The sequence below is a fragment of the Octopus sinensis genome, linkage group LG22, assembly GCF_006345805.1.
Source record: "Octopus sinensis linkage group LG22, ASM634580v1, whole genome shotgun sequence".
NCBI lineage: Eukaryota > Metazoa > Mollusca > Cephalopoda > Octopoda > Octopodidae > Octopus > Octopus sinensis.
Genome location: NC_043018.1, coordinates 25,480,319 through 25,495,741, shown reverse-complemented (window position 1 = coordinate 25,495,741; position 15,423 = coordinate 25,480,319). Strand labels below are relative to the sequence as shown.

The 15,423-nt window shown below is 37.5% G+C and overlaps 1 protein-coding gene across 3 annotated transcripts in view; it reads right to left on the bottom strand.

Moving 5' to 3' along the window:
* LOC115223236 (serine/threonine-protein phosphatase 2A 55 kDa regulatory subunit B alpha isoform) overlaps positions 1-15,423 on the bottom strand; it is a 114,274-nt gene that overhangs the window by 32,920 nt on the left and 65,931 nt on the right. The window lies entirely within an intron of this gene.

Below are 15,423 nucleotides of genomic sequence, written 5' to 3'. Positions count from 1 at the left end.
ACAGGGATGGTTTTGGCTGGAGTGTCTTTGTGCATAGGTCTACCTAATCAGTGCTGGCCTATGGCTAAACACCACCACCGTTACTATCCCCAGTACACACCTATTAATTATAAACACTGTTACCAGTAATTAAGGGAGGAACCCCCCCCCCCCGGGGAGCCTCCATATAGATGCTCAATCTGCTAAAAATAGAAGCTAACTAACTACAGTCTTAGAAACAAGCATGTTGAATAATATAGTACTGGATTTTATGCATAGTCATGGCTGGAATGCTTTGAATTATCCAGTCTGCTTGATCAGGGCTGACCTGGATTTAGACAATAATAACAAAAGAGGAAAAAAAAAACATTTTATTCTGAATGGTAGTTGCTTGTTGGAGGGGGTAGTGGTGGTGATGGTAGTGTTAAAGTCCCATCAATTTTGGGAGGGGAAAAGAGCCAAAAAAGAATTTTTTAAAAAAAAGGTAGTTTTCCTAGATTGATCCTATTCATGTGGCATCATAATGTATATAGAAGCTAAGGAACACAAACCATGTTGGTATGCATGTGTGTGTGCGTGCACGTGTTGTGTGTGTGCACGCACGCGTGCACACTGCTACATCTCCGCCTCAGTCACAAACACATGGGATAAAACGGGACGTAGTGAAAGATGCTGTAATAATGCAGGCCCACCACAAGTCAGAACAGGAAATTATGGTCACACAAGACATGCCAGACAGCAAATCCATATCCATCTCCTTTATCCCTATTTTAGTCACTCATTCTTTCCAAATAAGCATTCTTTCTCCATGTGCATGCATGCATACATACATACATACATACATCATATACACAGGCTTGCATAAATGATAGTTTGCCTGTCAAATTTGACAATCCCTAAGCAACTACTCCGCCTCAAAAAAAAAAAATGAATAAAATAATTAAGATGCCAACATGACTGAGTGTTACAAAGTTTTCCTCCTAACCACATGTGTTTGATCAGCATGATAGTCAAACAAACCAATTTGTATGCAAAACTAAAGGGACCACCTGTGCTTCTTAGCTGTAAATTCTATAAAAAGATCAAGGAAAATGTTTTTTTGTTTCCTCATGGTGTTTCTATGACTGTCTCTGTTAATAATTACATTTAATTTAACCCCAACATCATCCTTCCCATCATCTTGTGTGAATCCGTTTATTAGTTATTGTGTATTTAACAAGCACACAAAACCAACTTACACTGAATAGAAAGAAAAAATTAAGAATGGACTAGGTGGAGCAGAAGGATACACTTGGATGGAGAGGATGCTGAAGAGGTCACAGATGTGTGACAAAAGATTTCCAGACAATGGACATAAATAAGAGCAATAATAAATGAGTGAAGAACAAATATATATATATATATAGTGTGTGTGTGTGCTTATGGGGGGGGGTGATGACCATCCTGAACTATATCAAAAAATTAAGTCTTTTCTGCAATTTTCAGCCAATTTTCATAATCTGACATTTTTAGGTATTTTCTGCACAATCATTGCAGTTCTGTGGTTTTGACAAAAAAAATTTTCAACAGAATATTAACTCAAAAATAATTTAATCCAAGCTGCACTATCTCAAAAAACAAAAGATAGTTACATCTGAAACAACCTAGCTCAGAAGCCTGCCAAACCAGAACTGACCTGTGGTGAAGCAACTACAAAATATACAGATGAATATTTTAATATTTTAATTTGCTGGTGTAGACAGCTAGAAGGATTTTTAAATCATAATAATTCTAAGAGACATTAACTTGATGAATAATAAGTGAAGTGTATGTAAACATATTAAGAACATCAAAGATGTACACTTAAATAGAATAGAACCAAGATCATCATCATTAACGTCCATGGGTTGGACGGTTCGACCTGGGTCCAGTCTGATCTGGCAGTGTTTCTACAGCTGGATGCCCTTCCTAACGCCAACCACTCCATGAGTGTAGTGGGTGATTTTTACGTGCCACCGGCACAGGGACCAGATGGGGCTGGCAAACGGCCACGATCGGTTGGTGCTTTTACGTGTCACCGACACAGACGCCAGTCAGGCAGTGCTGGCATCTGCCACGTTCGGACGGTGCTTTTTACGTGTCACCAGCATAGGTATCTTAACTACAATTTCCATTTGATTTTTATTTTGATGTTGGTGTTGACGTACTTGACTCAACAGGTCTCCCCAAGAACAGCGGGTCACTCTACAATCCAAGATTAACACAGCAGGCTGTCCTGCAAGCCATGAACTCACTTTATTTGTCGGGTCTTCACAGTCACAGCATATCTCAGAGGTCTCGGTCTTCATCATTCCCTCTATGAGGCCCTATGTGCCACCAGCACAGGTATCACAACTACAATAACCCTTTCATTACTAAGGTGATTGTATTTTATTGGCGAATGTTACCAAACCTGGCTAAAAATGGCTGAAATAACCTAGTCATATTTAAATGAGAACTTCAGCACGAATCTCATTAGTACATTCATGAAAATACATGATTTCATTATATGAATAATTAAGTTACAGCATCCAACAGTATTTGGTATGATACCTAACCACTGGATTTTTGACACCCCACCCCAAGGTTTTTTTCTACATCAGCTTGAAAAAATTTTTTTTTTTTCATATATTACTGGCAGAAAATGGACACCAGTTTCATGTTATCCTGTAGTGAATCAGAATTTGAAGGATTTTTGACTGAAGACATACAAAACTCAAGCAAAATATACAAAGAACACAAAGACCACATGGTGTGTGAGTATGAATTGGATATCTCCATTTCCAAAAGTGAAAGCAATTCTGACAACTCCGACAGCGACAAAGAAAATGGATTTGCACCTGAATGGAATAAAAGTTTAAAAACTGTCTTTCTTACTGATTTTTCTGAAGAGACTGAACCTAGTCATAGTCTTTCCCAGGAAACAAAACCATTGGACTTTTTTTTTTCTCTGCTCTTAGTTTCTTCAAAACAATTACTGTGGAATCTAATTTCTACACATATAAAACATTGTACAAACCAGGGAGATACCAATTTGTCAATGATAGTACGGTGGGTTATAACAGTGGAGTACATTTCCAACAATACATGCCCGGAAAACCCACAAAACAGGGTATCAAAGTTTGGAAGATTTGTGAAGTTAATACACTGCTGTTGGTTCAGCTTTTACATCAGGAAAATGAATAATGTAAGCCAGCATGGCCTAGGCTGATATATGGTCTGGAATATATCACACTGATACCATAACTAGAGCCATATATTTTTTTGACCAGTGAGCTGGCAGAAATGCTAGCACGCCGGGCAAAATGCGTAGCCGTATTTCGTCTGTCGTTACGTTCCGAGTTCAAATTCTGCCGAGGTCGACTTTGCCTTTCATCCTTTCGGGGTCGATAAATTAAGTACCAGTTACGCACTGGGGTTGATGTAATTGACTTAATCTCTTTGTCTGTCCCCTCTGTGTTTAGCCCCTTGTGGGTAGTAAAGATATATTCTTTTTTTGACGAGTTTTTCAGTTTGATCAAACCTGCAGCAGATTTAGAAACTGTGACAGCATATACATGTGCTATAGTAGTTGCCAGTAGAAAAGGGCTGCCATTGGATATAAAATAGGCAAAATTAAAAATCAGAGATGAAATAATCCAACAGTAGAAAGGAAACTTGCAAGCGACCACATACAGAGATAAGAAGTAACTAAGTTTTCTATTTACCTGTGTGCAACCACATGTGGGTGAAAATAGCACCCCATTTTTTAACCTGAATTATAACAGGTACATGGGTGGTGTAGATTGGCTGAATCAAATGATGAGCTATTACCTAGTTGGTAGACCGGGTAATTAATGGTTGCAATACCTAGTTTGGTATAGAGTAAATATGAGCACTGTTAATGCACTTCCACTATATACGAAATCAGGAGAGGCTCAAAAGTGAGGTGACCATCACCAGTTGTGAGCAGATCTAGCAATGCAGTTGAGGGCTGGTTTTTCATCCCAAAAAATAACTGTCAGGAGAAAAACTAGAAGCCTGTCAGAGAGATATCCCTCTGAATTCAGCCAATTTCCATAAATTAGAAAAAAATTGAGGGTTGGGGAAAGCTACCAGTGGACAAGCAGTTGAAACAAATTTCCAGTTTGCATTCTGTAAGGTTGCATTATATAGAATGGGGTGCTCTACAAGTTTCCATTATAGAAAGAGAAAAAGATATTTGATTTTATAAATATTTTTCCTAAATTTACCTTAGTTTTTTTTTTATTACCTGTAATTTTAATTTACCTGTAAGGTGATTGACATCTTTTTTTTATCAGTTTGCATTGTGAATCATTATCAAATGTGTTTCTGTGTATTTGTGCATGTATGTGAGTTAATTTCATTTAGTTAATTAATGGCAAGTGAATTTAGTTTCCTAGTTTTCTACAAAGATAAAATCAAATATTTCTCTCTATTTTAATATTTATTGTAACACCTGTCTTATATGCATTCAAGTTATATGATAATCTAATAATGTGCACAATACTTTTATATTAAAATTTTGTCATATACTCATTTGAATATTAGCTAATAACTCATTTTCTATGACGAGGTTTTAGAAAAAAACTGAATAATTTTATATTTATATTTACCTGTAATTAGAGTAACTTTGAGCCAAAAACATTAAGCAATAGATTTGTTTTTTAAAATTGTTTGTAAAATTGTGTTCCAAAAATCACATTAATATTTTGATAAATTAAAAAGTTGGAGTTGTTTTATGAAACCAGTCTAAATTTACAATAATATTAGACTTTAATTAAAATACATGAGAGGTGTATTTTGGTTTTTTAAATAATATATATATATAAGAAAAAATATACAGTGTATATACATATATACTGTATATAGTAATGAAATGGTTAAGAGGTGGGTGGGAAGAGTTCATTCGGTTTATTATTGAGTAAATAAACCATTTTAGAAATATTAGTGATATTTTTGCATATTATATATAAAAAAAAATACATAGCAAAAAAACCTGAGACCAAGGAAGCGCAAAGCGGGGGGAAAATGGAAATTCCTGCTCAAGCTTTTCTTTTGGTTTTCCTTATTAGTGATAATGCATATGCAGACACACAAGCACAAACAAAGGCAAATGATCACCATGAACAATAATCCTTTCTATTATAGGCACAAGGCCTGAAATTTGGATGGGGGGTGGAATGAAAGGTGAAGTTGACCATGGCAGAATTTGAACTCAGAACGTAAAGACAGACAAAAGGTTTGTCATTTCCCCCATCAACAAATTATCTACTTTTAAGGGTTAGCAATATGAACGCAACAAGGTATATATATATACACCACACACACATATATATATATATATACATACACACCACACATATATACACACTACACACACACATATATATTTATTGTGAAGGTTGATGGCTTAGTGGTTAAGGTGTTGCACTCATGATTGCAAGATTATGGGTTCAATTCCCAGACAGGGAGTTGAGTTGTGTTCTTGAGCAGAGTACTTCATTTCAGGTTGCTCTGTGATCATTTCAATATCTGACATGTGGCACCCATTCCACCTGTACAGGTAATGTCGATTTGAGGAGGGAGTGAGCTTATGTCTATACAAACATTTGATCACTATAAACAAATCATGTGTGGTTGTTCAGCAAGAAATTGTCGTACCCTCATACATCATCTAATGATGAGAGAGTCCATCATATATATATATATAAGGAAAATGCACACAATTTACATAGTTTTAATATATTTTAAATGATAGAGTATTGCGATAGTCGACCGGTTTCGCATTTTGCTTATCATGACAATGAAAGTATTGCAATTACATATTTTCTTAAAAAGTTTTTACTCTCATACAAGAACATACACAAGAAAATTTCTGAAGAGAATACAAAATTGCAATAATTTCATTGTTATGATAGGTGAAACACAAAACCAATCGACTATCACAATACTCTGCCATTTAAAACATTAAAACTATGTGAACGGTGTGCATTTTCCTCTTTTTATATATTTTTACATTACAACTCACCATGTGGGGCTAACCACTTCATCAAAATTCCTTTATATATATATATGCACCTGTGCTGGTGGCACATAAAAAGAACCTTTCGAGCATTGGGCCTCACAGAGGCAATGACAAATGACCAAGGCCTTCAAGCAATATGCCGTGCTTGAGAAGACCCATCAAGTCAAGTGAAATCATAGCAGATACTGGTGTCACACAAATGGCACCCGTGCCAGTGGCATGTAAAAGCACCTGTTACACTCTCGGAGTTGTTGGCATTGGGAAGGACATCCAACCATAGAAATCATGCCAAATCAGACTGGAGTCTGGTGCAGCCCCTTAGCTTACCAGCTCTGGTCAAACTGTCCATCCTATGCCAGGATGGACAATGGATGATGATATGCCTAATCCATGCTAACATGACAAAAAAGCAAATATCAAAACAAACACGTGTGTGTGTGTGTGTGTTGGCTGAGGATTGAGAAATGCTGAGTAATGATATATTAATTCTGTTTTGAATGTTATTCCATTTAATAGTAGTGAGTAATTCCTTTACTGGATGAAGCCAGCTTGACCCATCCCAGATGAGCTTAGACACCAGTGAATGCAGTAAATTCACAGTATTGCAAACCAAAGCGTTACAGTTCACAACCATGTGAAACCATAATTTCTCTCTTACACATTTATTTACACACACACACACTTGTATCTCAGAAAGGTCATTATGCCAATAATACATGCACTGGTTCTCTTTTACTTCTTTTATTATTGTTATTATTAAAAGTCAGTTAACATTTAACCAATCATAATTGTTTGATTAAACAATCATTCAGTCAGTTGATCAGTCAGCAAAATTTGTCAGAGTCCTTTTGTCATCATTTGCACCCTCATCAATGACACGCCCTCTTTACTCCAGGTCTACCTGCCTCAAGGCAATATAAAATGAACAAGCAAGGGTTGTTTCTCCTGACCACACCTAGGAGGATAGTAACTCTGAATAAGAACATGACACGGATCGATTGACAAAATTGTCCAACCCATGATCAGCCCACGGAGCATGGCATAAAATATTTGTTTCTGCTTAAGGTACAGCGCTAGAAGCATAAAACTGGGTTTTTTTTTGCTTCAAGCACAGGGCCTGAAATTCATGGGGAGGGTACTTATTTTACAAACCCCAAAAGAAATGAAAAGTAACGCCAACCTCAGTGGCATTTGAACTCGGAAGACAAAGAGCCGGAAGAAATGCCGCTAAGCGTTTTGTCTGGTGCCATAGCAATTCTTCCAGCTTGCCACCTTAAGTAGGCATAAAATCACAACAATGGATAAATACATCAGCTGTTTATGGCCTGATAGCTAAGTTAATAAGATATATATAGAGTGCAACTTATTGGCAAACTAGACATGAAATGGTTAGAGTTCTTGACAATAGCAAGACAATATATTCTTAATTTTAATTCTAACAAGAAATCAATGCTTAAATATTGCGTTTCTAGCTCTAACCTGATCTAGAGAGAGAGAAACAAAACGCTGATGACCAGTTGCATATATTTATCTCCACAGCTGTATATCTTCATTTCTTCCTGGTTTCTCCACCATATTAAATATGATAATTACATGTACATGCTTCTGCATTTACAAAAATATGAAGGGGAAAAAAAAAGCCAGAAAGGAATCTGATTTTGTCTGTCATATCTTAAAGATATATATATATATATATATATATATAATATATATATATATATATATATAATATATATATATATAACTAATAAGAGTATGATGCAACCTGTTAGAAATAGGTTAAATTCATACATATATAAACACATACATGCATATGTATGCACATCCATTAGGTATGTATGCACACACACACACACACACAAGCGCGCGCGTATACAGTCATCAATGACTGCTGAATTACAACCAGTGTTTCTAGAGAGCTGAATGGCGGCAGCATCATCGTAAATTAATCTATACTCACTATGACAACATGCCAGTGTTGCTCAGAGTCCAAGCAATACTTATTGATTGCAGAACTCAACGCAGAACATCAGCAGAGCTCGGCAGAAATGATATATAATCTAGCTGAATGAAGCTGGTTACGCCAACAGTTGTCAGTACTGTATGTTAAGTTCTGGCACCACCACCAGCAGCAGCAAAGTTTTAATGTCACACAGGCAAGTATGGACCATTTGCTGTGTGAGGCGGGGGGGGGGGAGAGCAAATATTAAGGTGTGCACTGAAAGAATAGTGACAATATTTGCTTTTTTTTTTTTTTTTTTATTTATTTTAAAAAGGCGCAGGAGTGGCTGTGTGGTTAGTAGCTTGTTTACCAACCACATGGTTCCGGGTTCAGTCCCACTGCGTGGCACCTTGGGCAAGTGTCTTCTACTATAGCCTCGGGCTGACCAAAGCCTTGTGAGTGGATTTGGTAGACGGAAACTGAAAAGAAGCCCGTCATATATATGTATATATATATATATATATATACATATATGTATGCGTGTGTGTCTGTGTTTGTCCCCCTAGCATTGCTTGACAACCGATGCTGGTGTGTTTATGTCCCCGTCACTTAGCGGTTCAGCAAAACAGACCGATAGAATAAGTACTGGGCTTACAAAGAATAAGTGCCGGGGTCGTGTTGCTCGATTAAAGGCGGTGCTCCAGCATGGCCGCAGTCAAATGACTGAAACAAGTAAGAGAGTAAAGAGAGTAAAAAAAAGCTAAACTGATTAAAGATTAACCCTTTCATAACCCTTTCATAACCAAGCACATATGTAAAAATAATGGCTGGTTGTATTTGAGAAGCTTGCTTCCTGGATTCTGCAGCTCAGATTTAGTTCCACTTCACAGCATCTTGAGCAAGTGCCATATGTTACAGCCCCAGGCCAACTAAACTATGAGTAGATTCAGTCGGCAGAGACTCAAAACGGTGTGTTACGTGGGCTTGTGTTTGCCTGCCCAAGAAAACAATGTCACCTCCAGATTTTTTTTTTTAACTCACTCACATATATCTAAAAGGTATGAATTTTCCATATAAAAAAAATTTAATGACGAATCCTTCAAAGGGACAAAAGTGCTAAATAAATAGTTCTTCTGATCCTGACTGCCTCCTTTTCCTTAATATATAAAATCTGTACACAACCTCAAACAATTTATACATGTATATATATATATATACATTATGTTAGTATCTAACCTTGTCTTGGCATCATGTGATGATTGTATATGAGCACCACTGTCATACAAGCGGTGTTGTTTGCTTCCAGTCTTCCACCAAAAACATGCTGGGCATGGGAAACAGGTGAGGGTAGGTGACAGGATAGGCATCCAGGTGTAGAAAAATCTGCCTCAACAAATTCCACCTGATCCAACCCATGCAAGCATGGAAAAATGGACAATAAATCAATGACAATGGCAATGGTGATGATTTTCTTTCAAAAGTCTATCATCTGCACATGGTGTGGCTTGTTTTTGTCCCATAACTTAGTGACTTGACAGAGGTCAACAATAATAAGCACAAGGGTATATCTTATCTTTTACTTGCTTCAGTCATTAGACTGCACTGCCTTAAAGAATTTTTGGTTTAACGAATGCCCTCCCCCATCCTGGTAATTAATCCATTGATCTCTTTTGTCAAACTACTAAATTATGGGGACGTAAACACAGACAAACACACACACACACACACACACAATTGGCTTCTTTCAGTTTCGCCCTACAAAATCCACTCACAAGGCTTTGGTTGACCCAAGATGTCATGCAGTGTGACTCAACTCAGTGCTATGTGATTGGGAAGCAAGCTTCTTATTTCTTTATTGCCCACAGGGGGCTAAACATAGAGGGGACAAACAAGGACAAAGGGATTATGCCGATTACATCGACCCCAGTGCATAACTGGTACTTAATTTATCAACCCCCGAAAGGATGAAAGGCGAAGTTGACCTCGGCGGAATTTGAACTCAGAACGTAACGGCAGACAAAATACCGCCAAGCGTTTCTGCCAGTTCGCCACCTTACCACACAGCCACACCTATACCTAAGAAGAAGAAAAAGAAAAAAAAAAAGAGTGGAACTAACCAATACACACACACACACACACACACCACACACACACACACAATTGGCTTCTTTCAGTTTCGCCCTACAAAATCCACTCACAAGGCTTTGGTTGACCCAAGATGTCATGCAGTGTGACTCAACTCAGTGCTATGTGATTGGGAAGCAAGCTTCTTATTTCTTTATTGCCCACAGGGGGCTAAACATAGAGGGGACAAACAAGGACAAAGGGATTATGCCGATTACATCGACCCCAGTGCATAACTGGTACTTAATTTATCAACCCCCGAAAGGATGAAAGGCAAAGTTGACCTCGGCGGAATTTGAACTCAGAACGTAACGGCAGACAAAATACCGCCAAGCGTTTCTGCCAGTTCGCCACCTTACCACACATATACCTAAGAAGAAGAAAAAGAAAAAAAAAAAGAGTGGAACTAACCAATACACACACACACACACACACACACACACACGCAAGGTGGCCCAAAAGTAGGTTTACAGTCATCACATAAGCACTTTAAATTTCTTTTAAAACATTTTAATACATTTAAATTTCTATCTTCCAATTAACTAAATTGATCTTAACCGTTAATATATGGATGCAAAATAGTTGGATAACTGTAAACCTACATTTGGGCCACCCTGTATGTGTGTGTATATATGTATATATATATATATATATATATATATATATATATATATATATATATATATGGTAATCATGGTTTCAGTTCCTAGACTGGGTGATGTATTGTGTTCTTGAGCAAAACACTTAATCTCACATTGCTCTGTGATCACTTTGACACCTATTCAAGCAATGTTGATTTGACGGAGTGAGTGAGCTAATGCGTAGCACATACATTTGATTTTTATAAAGAAATTTGATTGTAAAGAAAAATGATTTGCAACAATACAAAGTATTTGTGCAGGTCATCCAAGCAGAAGTAGAACACTCATACGTCATCTTTGAAGGTAGAGTCCATTATATCTAAATGCATATATACCTATACTTTGTGTGTGTGTGTGCACGCTCTTGCTCTCTCTCTCTCTCTCTCTCACAAATTTAGCAGTTCACATGCTAAGTAATCCATAGCTGGGGTCCTAATAGGTAATAATACTCCAGGTCAGAGTAGACATGGGAACAACAGTGTCTAAGAGGTCGTTCTACACCAAAACTCCTGTACAAAGGCCCAACTATAAGATGCAGTTTAAAGTCATACTCTGGATATATATATATATTATTATTAGATAAATAGTATGGTGTACACCTGGTAGTTTACTGGTAAAGTACCTTCACTGTCACAATGTTTGTTGGGTATTTGATTAACGAGGGGGGCAGAAGATGGAAGATACAGGAATTATTGATCACTACAATTGTTTCGACCCCTCTAGCATTGATCCCTCACAGGTGGGACACTGAACAACTGGTTTAGGCATATCTATTGGTGTAGAGGTGTCTCTTCAAGTGATTACAAGATTTATCTCATTAAAGTAACGTCTATTCTGCAAGTTTTCTTCTTGGTATGTGTATTCAAAAGCAGCAAATTAAAGGATACAGTTCATTATTATAGAAGATCAATAAAAATCAGATTCAAAAAGAAACAAATGCAAAACACAGCGAAAATGTATCTCCCATCTCTGTCATTAATCAGACAGACAGACATGGTTACTGTTATGTCAAATTGTCATACGTCCAAATTTGGTCACACGCATTTTTCCCGATATTTATTTTTCCTTGCAATAGCTGGCTCTTTTGGTCAACCTACCATATCTCTAGCAGTTTCAGATGCCAGGATATCGAAAATTGTCAAAGTGTAGTACAACAGTTTTGCTATGGAATGACGAAACTATTTTTTTCTGAAAAAAGCAACGTTTTGCATAATAGCAATGATATATACAGGTACGTACGTACATGTGTATGTCATCATCATCCTTTAACGTCCGCTTTCCATGCTAGCATGGGTTGGACGATCGACTGAGGGCTGGCGAACCAGATGGCTGCACCAGGCTTCAATTTTGATCTGGCAGAGTTTCTACAGCTGGATGCCCTTCCTAACACCAACCACTCCGAGAGTGTAGTGGGTGCATTTACGTGCCACTGGCACGGGGCCAGTCAGGCAGTACTGGCAACGACCTCGCTCGAATCTTTTACACATGCCACCGGCACAGATGCTAGTAAGGCGATGCTGGTAACGATCACGCTCAAATGGTGTCTTTTACGTGCCACCGGCACGGAGGCCAGATAGCCGCTCTGGCAATGATCATGCTCAGATGGTGTGTGTGTATAAATATATATATGCACATCCATACATATATATATATGAATGTTTTATAATAAAAGCAGTGCTCCACTATGGCTGCAGTTTAATGACGAAAACAAGTAAAAAAAAAAAAAAAAAAAGAACTGAAAAAGTAAAAAAATTATACATATTTACACAAGACACTCTCTCAACCACACCTTTTTTTTTTTTTAATAGGTGTGGTTTGGCTTTACTCTTTGATATAATATCACTTGACTGATTTTCACTGTCAAGTAATGTGGTATGATCATAATGTGCAGGAAGTAGGTAGGTAGGTGTGTGTGTATGAAATTTTGAGCCAGTGGTCCAGGCATTTTCAAGCTTCTGCAACTATAAATCTATCAAGAAAATGGTACATCCTATTTTTGTACTTTTCAATTAGCTTCCCAAATCAGGACTTAAGGGAACGACTACTATTTACTGTTATAGAATTGGAAGATCATCAGAGCATAGTGCAAAAATACCTAACAGTATACGTTCCAGTTCTCTTCACCATAATTCTATGACCTTGTGCCTGTGTTAGAAGCAATTATTATCAAGCTAGCAGAATTGGTAAAGCAGCAAACAAAATGCTTAGCAGTATTTCTTCCGGTTCTTTAAATTCGGTCAGAAAATCCTAGAGAGATCAACTTTGCCTTTGATCCCTCTGGGGTGTTGATAAAATAAAGCATTAGTCAAGCACTAGGACAAATGGTATCCACAAAATCTCACTCCTCAAAAATTGCTGAAGGACCATAAAGCTAGGCATTTGTTCATCCAACATGTTGAGTAACATGTAAGGTTATGTGTGAAATACAAATACAGAAAACAAGAGTATCATATCAAATGCTTTTCATTATTTGTGCCTCTCAGAAATTCTTTGTATAATATGGCAAGGCATCAAAAAGAGGAGAGAGAGAGGCCAGGTTTGCAAGCAATTTTATTGTCTATCTTCTGACAGGCTTGCAAACATGGCTATAAAATGGTATGGAATAGGTTCCAAGAGAAGAAGAATTCAAGAACTTTGAATATATTCTGAGCAAGAACTTTATCCTCCTACAGGTCTGTTGAAAAGGTGCCCTAAGTGTTGTATGAAACCAAAGAAGTCCAGAAGAATCTTCTCGCTCGCTGCAACTAAAAATCACATATTGAATATTTATGAAAATGTTACATTCCAGCTAAATTCTTTTATTTATCTTTTTATCTTTTACCTCTTTCAGTCACTGGACCGTGGCCAGGCTGGGGTACCACCACAAAGAAATCAATCCCAGTAATTATTTTGAAGTCTAATGTTTATTTTAGTGGTGCCTTTTGCTGAACTGCTAGTTTACAGGGACATAAATAAACCAAGACCAGTTGTCAAATAGCGGGGTGGGGTGGACACCCACCCACATGATGGGCTTCCACAGTTTCATTATTGTCATAATTTAACATCCGCTTTCCATGCTGGCATGGATCGAATGATTTGACAGGGGCTGGCCAGGCAGGAGCCTGCACAAGACTTCTGTGTCTGTTTTGGCATAGTTTTATTTACAGCTGGACACCCTTCCTAACACCAACCACCCTACAGAGTAGGCCGAGTCCCTTTCACATGGCACCAGCACAGGTAAGGTCAGTTTTGGCATGGTTTTTACAGCCTTCGAAATGGTAATCACTTTACAGTGTGGACTGGATGCTTTTTAAATGGCACCAGCTTACCAAACTCATTCCCAAGGTATTGATCAGCCCTGAGGCTGTAGTAAAAGACATTTGCCTGAGGTGCTGCCCATTGGGACTGAACCCAAAACCATATGGTTATGAAACAAGCTTCTTAACCACACAACCATGCTAGCACCTATTTCCCTATTTGAGAAAAAATAGTTCTCCCACCAGATCTCCTTGTTACTGATCTCCCTACCCATGGCTAATCAACATGGTCAGTGAAATAAGTAGAGGCACAAGGAAACAGGACCTCTGTGTCAAGGATCAGCTCAAATTAAGACCATTGTCTTTATCAGAGATCAAATACAAACTGGAAGCCTTATTTTATTTAGTTCTATCAAATCCGATATTAGACCAGGCAAATTTCATTTTAAAACAACTAAATTCTATTTAAGACCCACCAAATCCTATTTCAACCACCAAATTTCATTTTAAACCTACCTATTCCTATTTTAGATTAAACAAATATTTTGCACAGTTGCCCATGAATTAAAAATAAATCCAGGAATTAAAATAGCATAAAACAAATTAATAATAATGTTCTTCATGTTAATTAATGACTAACTACTTTCTTCAATAACAACATGACAATTAGACAAAAGAACTAAGCAATGCCTAAGAGATCTTCAAAATCACTGCCAAGAAGGAGGGAAAGTACAAGAAAATGTATGTCACAGAGCACTCATATTCTTTTCTTGTTTTCTTCACTGCCCCTGGCACTCTCCACATTGGTCAATAGACAAATTAAGTTTGTTTAGCCATAAATTACATGAAATGTGTTTTGAATTGTGCAGGAAATGAAGCATAGAACAAACCGATGGTGGACAAAATGTGTGGTGTGGTATCAATTTCTAGAATGGTACTTGGCCGAAATGGCCAACACCAAATCAACCAGCAGAAGTAAGATTAAGAGAGAGAGGCCATTATTATTACTACTACTACTCTTATCATATCATCATTATTATTACTACTATTACTACTACTACTACTCTTATCACATCATTATAATTACCATTATTAAGGCAGGAGCTGGTAGAATCGCTACCATAACAGACAAAATGCTTAGCAATGTTTCTTCTAGCTTTACGTTCTGGGTTCAAATTCTGCCGTGGTCAGCTTTGCCTTCCATCCTTTCAGGAGTGATGGAATAAATATCAGGTGAACACCAGGAGGGCGGGGGCAGTGTCGATGTTATCGACTAGCCCCCAACCCTAAAATGTCAGGCATTGTGCCTATAGAAGAAAGGATTATTTTTGTTGTTGTTGTTAAGTCATAGAGCTGGCAGAATGGTTCATTACTGCACCAGAAGAAACACTTAACAGCATTTCTTCCAACATTATGTTCTGAGCTCAAATACTGCTATGGTTCGATTTTTGCCCT